General features: G+C 34.4%; 1 pseudogene; it reads right to left on the reverse strand.

Moving 5' to 3' along the window:
• Window positions 1–6,864: 6,864 nt before the first annotated feature.
• Window positions 6,865–6,990, reverse strand: LOC145286768 (U2 spliceosomal RNA; annotated as a pseudogene).
• Window positions 6,991–8,044: the final 1,054 nt, after the last annotated feature.

Genomic DNA, 8,044 nt, shown 5'->3' on the forward strand with positions numbered 1-8,044 from the left:
CAAAATTATATAGAAATCAGTTAATTACAACTTTTCAGAAAGTTTTCTAAAAATTCAAAGCATCAATTTTCACAAAAGTGTCAATTTTTGCAATTTAACCGTAAAGGGAGAGGGCAACCGGAGTTTTCTCGGAAAATCCGTTCTGTTAATTTTAAACTCATATCATGTTTAATGTTTGTGCAAAGTTTCAAATAATTTCCAAGGCGTAGTTATTCACAAAAGTGCAGACAGATGAACGGACGAACAGACGACTGACAAGGTTGAAATTACAGGTTCGCCCTCCTTTTGCCGGGGACCAATAATTTGTATTAATTTTATTTTTTTTTATTGTGAAATAATTTATATCAGTTTAAATAGTTAAACATTTAAAAAAATTCTTAATCATTGTTTTGGTAATAACATGTCTACTGATGTCGGCTCGTTGCTACGAATTCGAAATACGGCTAAGTGAACGAGAAAAAGCGAAAGTAGAATCAGGGAGAACTCTGATACAGGAGATGTATATTACTAGTTTACATATAATGCAGTTTCAATTCATGCAAATACCAGTATATTCATTCGCAATAATATTTAATTGCTAATACCTTTCGTCTGATTAAAAAACGTTTTCTTTAAAACTGCGGATTAAAAAAAAATAATATTTGTCTTTTGAGTATTTTGTCGAACAATAAATTCTTTACATTATAATTTACAGTCTAAAATTTTGTTCTTTTAGCACAAGTTTTATTTCATATCTCTGTTGTATTGATTTTTTTTTTATTTAGTTGATTTTACTATATAATATTAATATTTATATTCGCTTTAACGTTACAGTAGCTTTTGGCTTGTAAACCGGTTTTACTTCTTGATTTCTCTCTCTCTCCCTCTCTCTCTCTCTCTCTCTCTCTCATATATATTTTAATTGTCATATGTTTTAATAGTTACATCTTTATCCTCTTAATTAAACAGTAAAAAAAACTAACAATCAATAATATATATATATATATATATATATATATATATATATATATATATATATATATATATCTTCCAAAAGTACGTTGCAAGTTGATACCAGATAACTCACACTTTCCAATTCTGTGTGGCAGAACCTGCATTTGTTGTCATTACTGGCATCTGTCATTTTCTTGAATGGATGTGTTATCAATCCCTGGTCTTGAGCAGCCATTATGACCCTTTCGTTGGGGAGGGATCCTCTTTCGAGCTTATGTTTGAGAATGGATAGAGAGAGAGAGAGAGAGAGAGAGAGAGAGAGAGAGAGGGAGAGAGAGAATGTTAAGGAATAGAGAGAGGGAGAGAGAGAGAGGAAGAGGTGAGTTATAGTGTAGACACGTTGGCCAGAAGTAAAAGATCAGCTGATTTGATTGCGTGGAGTCATGTGATCAAGTTAGCTGAATCGTGGAGATTTGATTTGGACACAGAAGACAACGGACGGCTTCCCGTTGTCTCCTCCTCTCCACTGAGGGGGAGGGACGAACGCTGGCGTGTGTAGAAGAAGAACCCACACAGGCCGATTTCACTTCCACCTTCTGCAGGACATCTGGAGAAAGTGAAATAAAAACTATAGAACTAATACCTTGTCTTGGAGTGATTGAATCTTCATCCAAAAACAGGTATCAAGTCTCCCTCCAGGATGAGAAATTTCCAGATGGTCCAACATCGAAGAAGCAGAGGTAGGTTCTGAAAATACATGTCACTCACACACGATTCCTTTTATGATAATCAAACACACAACCCTTTATATTAGAGACAATATAACACTAGTCCAAGGAACCTTCTTTGTCTATGTATTCCTGGGAGAGTTCCCACAGAAAATACTTTGCTAGCTGATGTTGGTCTCACTCTTCTTGGTTCTTTCTTTTGGAAGGTCTCGTTATATTTCTGCCGGCTCTTTCTTGCTATTTCTGTGGTATGCTTGTTTGGGGTTTCAGTCTCATATGTGAGACAGTCCTGACCAAAATGCTTGGGCAGCTTGGTGATTGATATTGTTCTGCTGGCTCTTGGCTCTCTCTTTATCCCTGTATACATTTTAATGCTAACAATGAATGCCACATTTTCTTTTAATTGTTATGTCTAACAAGAAATATTGCCATTTAGACGTAAAGTGTCACTACTTATCATTATGTTTACAGGAGACTATATAAGATGATCGAGATATTTATTTACATTACATGTTAACGTTAGTACAGCCAGACAAACAGGAAGCAGGGGGATTTTAAAATGTAGCTGTCCGAGAGAAGAACCTATTTGAATAGAAGGCTGTCCAGCAGCTAGGGAGATCTAAAGCGAAGGGATGTAAGTATTATGCCGAAGGAGTACAAGTGCAATGAGTTTATCAGAGCACATTTCATTAAAATATTTGTAAAACAAACAAGGATGCAACACTGCGGCAATGTGACGCCGGTAGAAGTTAGCTAGTTAGTGCGAGACACATTAGATCAGAGACTGCTTGTTAATCACTATGTACTATGGTGGATGAAGCAGTGCAGATGTATGAGCGAATATTGGCTTTCTAGATATATATATGATGCTGTTCGGTGTGAGTACTTTAGTTAGGTACGAGTATATTAATATACCTATCCACATCTGCGGATGGGCATATAAAAAAAGTACTAACAAATGCACCAATATGAGCCAACATGTGGAAGTATCTAACGTGTCACAGGACTATATATACGTGAAGAGACATATATCATTATTGTTTAACATTTATGGTATCTAGCTTGCTCAATTTACACAGGCACGTACGTTCGATTGACACTTCGGAATAATCAGCACATGAAATTATTAGATTTGTCGGGCAGTCGCATTAATAACACATGACACATACATATCTATATGTAACCGATCTTAATATGATTTTTTATTGTCGATTACACGTCTAAAATATTGGTGGGTTTTCACCAACTGATATTTTTGGACGTATAATCGACAATATAAAACCATATTAAGATTGGCTGCACGACAGAAATGTCAAATAATATCATACAAAATCCGTTTCAAGCACGTATTATATACAGTTTTCCACACACGGATTGTTTCGCTGTATCAGAATTTTTCAGTGTGGCTAGACAAGCGACTGACATAAGTCAGGATTGAAACTCGGCCGCCTTTTAACCGGTACGCTAATCTGGCTGCTCCTAAGTAAGTAGGTGAAATTACAATGATTAACACTGCACAAATTCCTTCAGCTAAATTTGTTTATACAAATAGCATTGCATTATACTCTAGTGGTACATACGGCATAATCTCATTGACACACCGATTCTCGTCAGATCACCGAAGTTAAGCAACGTTGAGCCTGGAGAGTACAAGATTGGCGACCATTTTGGAATTCTAGAGGTTTCGTGTGCTCTCAGCTTTTGTATACAGTCGTCCTGTACATACGCTTCACTTGCAACGTGTATTTAACAATGTCGACTCAGGAGAGGTGTGGTTGGAGATTGCGCACCTCCTGCCACAAAAATTTCACGGGCAGGCACCCCTACGTGAGTATCCATAGTCTGTCAAGGACTAAAGGAATATATATATATATATATATATATATATATATATATATATATATATATATATATACGCTTGTTGTAATTGGTTATTTCACTCACCACCATGCTCTACCCAGGATAGGGAAATTTCTAATATATAAAGCCACATTGTCTGTGTGTGAGAGAGAAAGGAAAAGAGTTTCTTATGGTCTCGGAAATGTACTTTATTTGTCTGCAGTGTTCTTAGACGTGTCTTTAATCTGAATACCTCTGATAAATAACTAAAAATCAATAATCGAAAAAAATCACAGTAAAGAAGGAAGACCCCGATTTTACATTCAATACCCGATACAGCTTAACATCATAAATATATTTCACAAATCTTATCACCACACAAGCAGAAGCGTCCGGCGTATAAAATCCATAGTTGGTTCTTTAATATGACAGGGGCACGTTCAAAATGCATATTTATGTTTAAAGCAAAATTGGACGATGACACAAGCTTTTGCATTTTAAACTTTAATTCCAACAAATAATTTTATATAACCAATAATTGGTTCTCTCCAGTGCAATATACGGTTAATTATGTCACTTCAAAAAGCTTTGTGAAGTCTCCCCCTGGTGCACCGCAGTAAGTACCTTACCAGACTAGATTTAAAAATGGGCGACCTTGCCGATTTGGATGACAATAAAAGAATTAGAAGTGTAAAACATTCATTGGTCTCAATTTCGAACAACGCAGGGTCCACTATGCTTGGACGTTGAAACTATCCACCCGGTTCACAGCTTCTGATTTGAAAAATTATGCGCATGCGTAAATAAATAAAAACAAAGCCATGAAACTTTTTTAATCGTTTTCGCGTTTAAAATATGCAAATAAAAACAAAACTGAAAACGCCTTTTGCTTTTTTTTATCGGCATTTTTTTTCAGAATTTTATTTGTAATTTTCATTGCAAATTGAAATCGTTTTCAAACAAAAACAAAAGAAATATGCTTATGATTTAAACTATTTTAAAGTCTTTTATGTATTTTGCAGTTTAAAGACGTAAAAATTACACGAATACACACACACACATATATATATACATACATGCATATATATATATATATATATATATATATATATATATATTACTCAGATCATATATATATATATATATATATATATATATATATATATATATATATATATATATATATATAACTCAGATCAGCTTGTCCAGTCGCTGAAGTCTTGTTAATAAAAAGAAACGAATTAACCATCAATACATAATAACTTCTTTTTTTATAAATAAAACATGAGAAAAATCGGACAATATGTAACTGTTACCAAACGCAATAAAAGTTAAATCAAATACTTAACTGGTTGGTTAAAAAAAAAATTAATGCAATCTATCACAATAAATCCTTTTTCTCACTATAATTTTAAGCAAATGTAATAGCAGTTACTGTTCCTACGTACTTTTGCGATTCAAACTACTTTTAAGGCTTTTTATTGCATTAGATTCAGTAATTGACTGTTTAAAGACATTACAATCATTTGCATTTTTTTATTAATACTTTGAAGATTATGCAAACAAAATACGCGCAAAAGTTGCATTCGTTGACTTATAAGTGACTTATGCTATATTGGCTTTCATTAAGAGTCGCACTTCATTGTTTACAAAGCCTTTCGTGAAGTGACGTCAGATACAAATGATCAACACTGTATATAACGTAGCTTTTTTAAGCAAATATAACAACAGAAGATTTGTTAAATTTTTACTTGCTTTCCAGCTTAATATGTTCCTACAAAATGACGAATTATAAAAGTTTTTGCGTATGCTGAAAACGAAGATCGGATTAAAATTTTCTGTAAATATGTAGTTTTCCATATATTAAGCAATGTAATTATTTATGTTAAAAGCGGTGGTCATTGGTGTACGCGCAAGCGTGAATATCTTTGACATGAGTAATATATTCACTATTCCATAACTAGCTATAATATATACTTACCCAATGGATCACAGGTAACCACGGAGATATATATATATATATATATATATATATATATATATATATATATATATATATATATATATTTAATATATATATATATTTAATATATATATATATATATATTTTATATATATATATATATTTTATATATATATATATATATATATATATATATATATCTTCTTTTCTTTTTGTTCAGCGATCGTTATCATTTTTGGTACCCCTATTATTTTTTTCTTACTATTACTTTCTTATATCATAGCATTTCAGGTGTTTGGAGGTGTATTTTGTCCGATGTGTAGTGGAATGCTTTAAAATACAATCGTGCAACAATATTTAAAACATGGCCGACAACCATTAGTCGCGTTCTCTCGTGTAATGAATGGATGCGTGAATGTAGGATTGACATGAAATTCTTAAAGAAAAACTAAGATGGCCAAAAATGGGCTAAAATGACTTAAATAAATAAAAAGTAAATAACTTAGAATGACTTTAATGAACTTAAGGATGACTTAATGACCTTAAGAATGACTTGAATGCTTAAAAAATAACTGGAATCCTTCAAAAACAACTTGAATGATTATGAGAATATCTTGAATGGTTTTGAGACTGACTGGTTGTAAAGTGGGTGATCATTTTATATTAAATTAATACAGAAAAGTGATCCCCAACATTATATCACAAATTTACAAATATGAGTACAGCATGTAGTAAGAACAGACACTACACTTTGATCTTGGCCTAAAGACACAGAAAAAAGTATTTATTTTACCCCCTCCCCACCGAGCAAATTAGGCAAAAAGCCGATTTTTAATGTGATGAGTGAAGGGGAAATGGGGACCAAATCTCCGGGGAGTATGTGAGTTGGATAGTGACAATTGGTATGAAGGGTTGCCCCCACATATGGGCTTTGCTTCCATATCTACCGGAACAGGTACTACACTTTGATCTTGGCCAAGGTCTTATATGTGAGGTTGGTGTTTATTTGCTTCCCCATCGAGCAAATTAGGCACAAGGCCGATTTTTAATGTGAGAAGTGAAGGGGAAATGGTGACCAGCTCCCTGGGGAGTAGGGGAATCATATAGTGACAATTGGTATGAAAGGTTGCCCCTACATTGACAAGATCTTATAGGTGGGGGTTGGTAATTATTTGCTCCCCCACCGAGCAAATTAGGCACAATGTCGATTTTTAATGTAAGGAGTGAAGGGAAAATGGAACTAGCTCCCCGGGGAGTAGCGGAGCTTGGTATGAAGGGTTGCCCCTACATTGTCCAAGGTCTTATATGTAGGGTTTCTATTGATTTTTTACTATTACGAGTGAAGGGAAATGGGGACCAACTCCCCTGGGAGTATAGGAGGTTGATAGTGACAATTGGTATGAAGGGTTGCCCCTACATTGTCCAAGGTCTTATATGTTGGGTTGCTCCCACATATGGACTTTGCTTGCAGTATCTTCCTGAACAGATACTACACATTGATCTTGGCCAAAAGGCCAAGAAAAGGGTATTTATTTGCTCCCCCGCCGAGCAAATTAGGCACAAGGGCGATTTTTAATGTGAGGGGTGAAGTGGAAATGGGGACCAACTCCCCGGGGTTAGGTGGGTGGTCTTCGCTTATAGTATCTGCCGGAACAGATATTACTCTTTGATCTTGACCAATAGGCCAAGAAAAGCTTAAAAAGCTAAGAACAGCATCTATTAACAACTGACCTTTGATCTTAACCAAAAAGGCCAAGCACAAAAGCGTTACGGACAAACCGACCGACAGACGGACCGATCGACGGAGTGACTTATAGAATCGCTTGCATGCGACTAAAAATAAACTATACTTTCTACCTATTTAAACTGAGATAGTCGCGTAACAAGATAATTCAGATTGATTTTTTTTAATTATTTTAACATCGGGCGACGTAAGGTAAAAAGGCTAAATATTTTAGTTTGATAAGGTAATTTTAATTTCGAAAGCTGAGATTAAAATAAATATATTAAATTTAACCGGCATATTGTTATGGTTTCTATACAAAATATATTTATGAAACTGTCTATATCTATATATCTATAACAGTGAAATTGTGTGTCTGTCTGCGTGTGTCTCTGTGTGTACATTTTCCTACCAAACTAATCTGCCAATTTTCAGTCTACAGACTCGAAATTTGACATAAGTGGTATTGATATTTGAGAAAATCTTTTTAATCGCTTTTCTGCCAGAAATTTAATTGTCAAGGGGTAAAGTTCAACGATTTGACCTTTGGAAACTCTACCAAACTCCTTCGCCAATTTTGGGCCTAATCACTTGAACATTTAGATGTAGGTTACTTGGACATGGATCAAACTTTTTTAATTTGAGTTGAGCCCATAACAATAAATGTTAAAGGGGTCCAAATTGGGGTCTCTACCAAATTACTCAGCCAGTTCGTGTTCTAAACATTTGATATTTTACATAAAGTGTATTCAGAATGGGGCAAGCTTTTTAATCGGTGTTTGGCCGAAAATGTGGCTGCTAAGGGGTCAAAGTTAAAAAGATTTTACCTTTGCGGTCTTTAGCAACGTATTCAGCCAA

This window comes from Euprymna scolopes, chromosome 10 (assembly GCF_053919585.1).
Source record: "Euprymna scolopes isolate OS-2025 chromosome 10, ASM5391958v1, whole genome shotgun sequence".
NCBI classification, from domain to species: Eukaryota; Metazoa; Mollusca; class Cephalopoda; order Sepiida; family Sepiolidae; genus Euprymna; species Euprymna scolopes.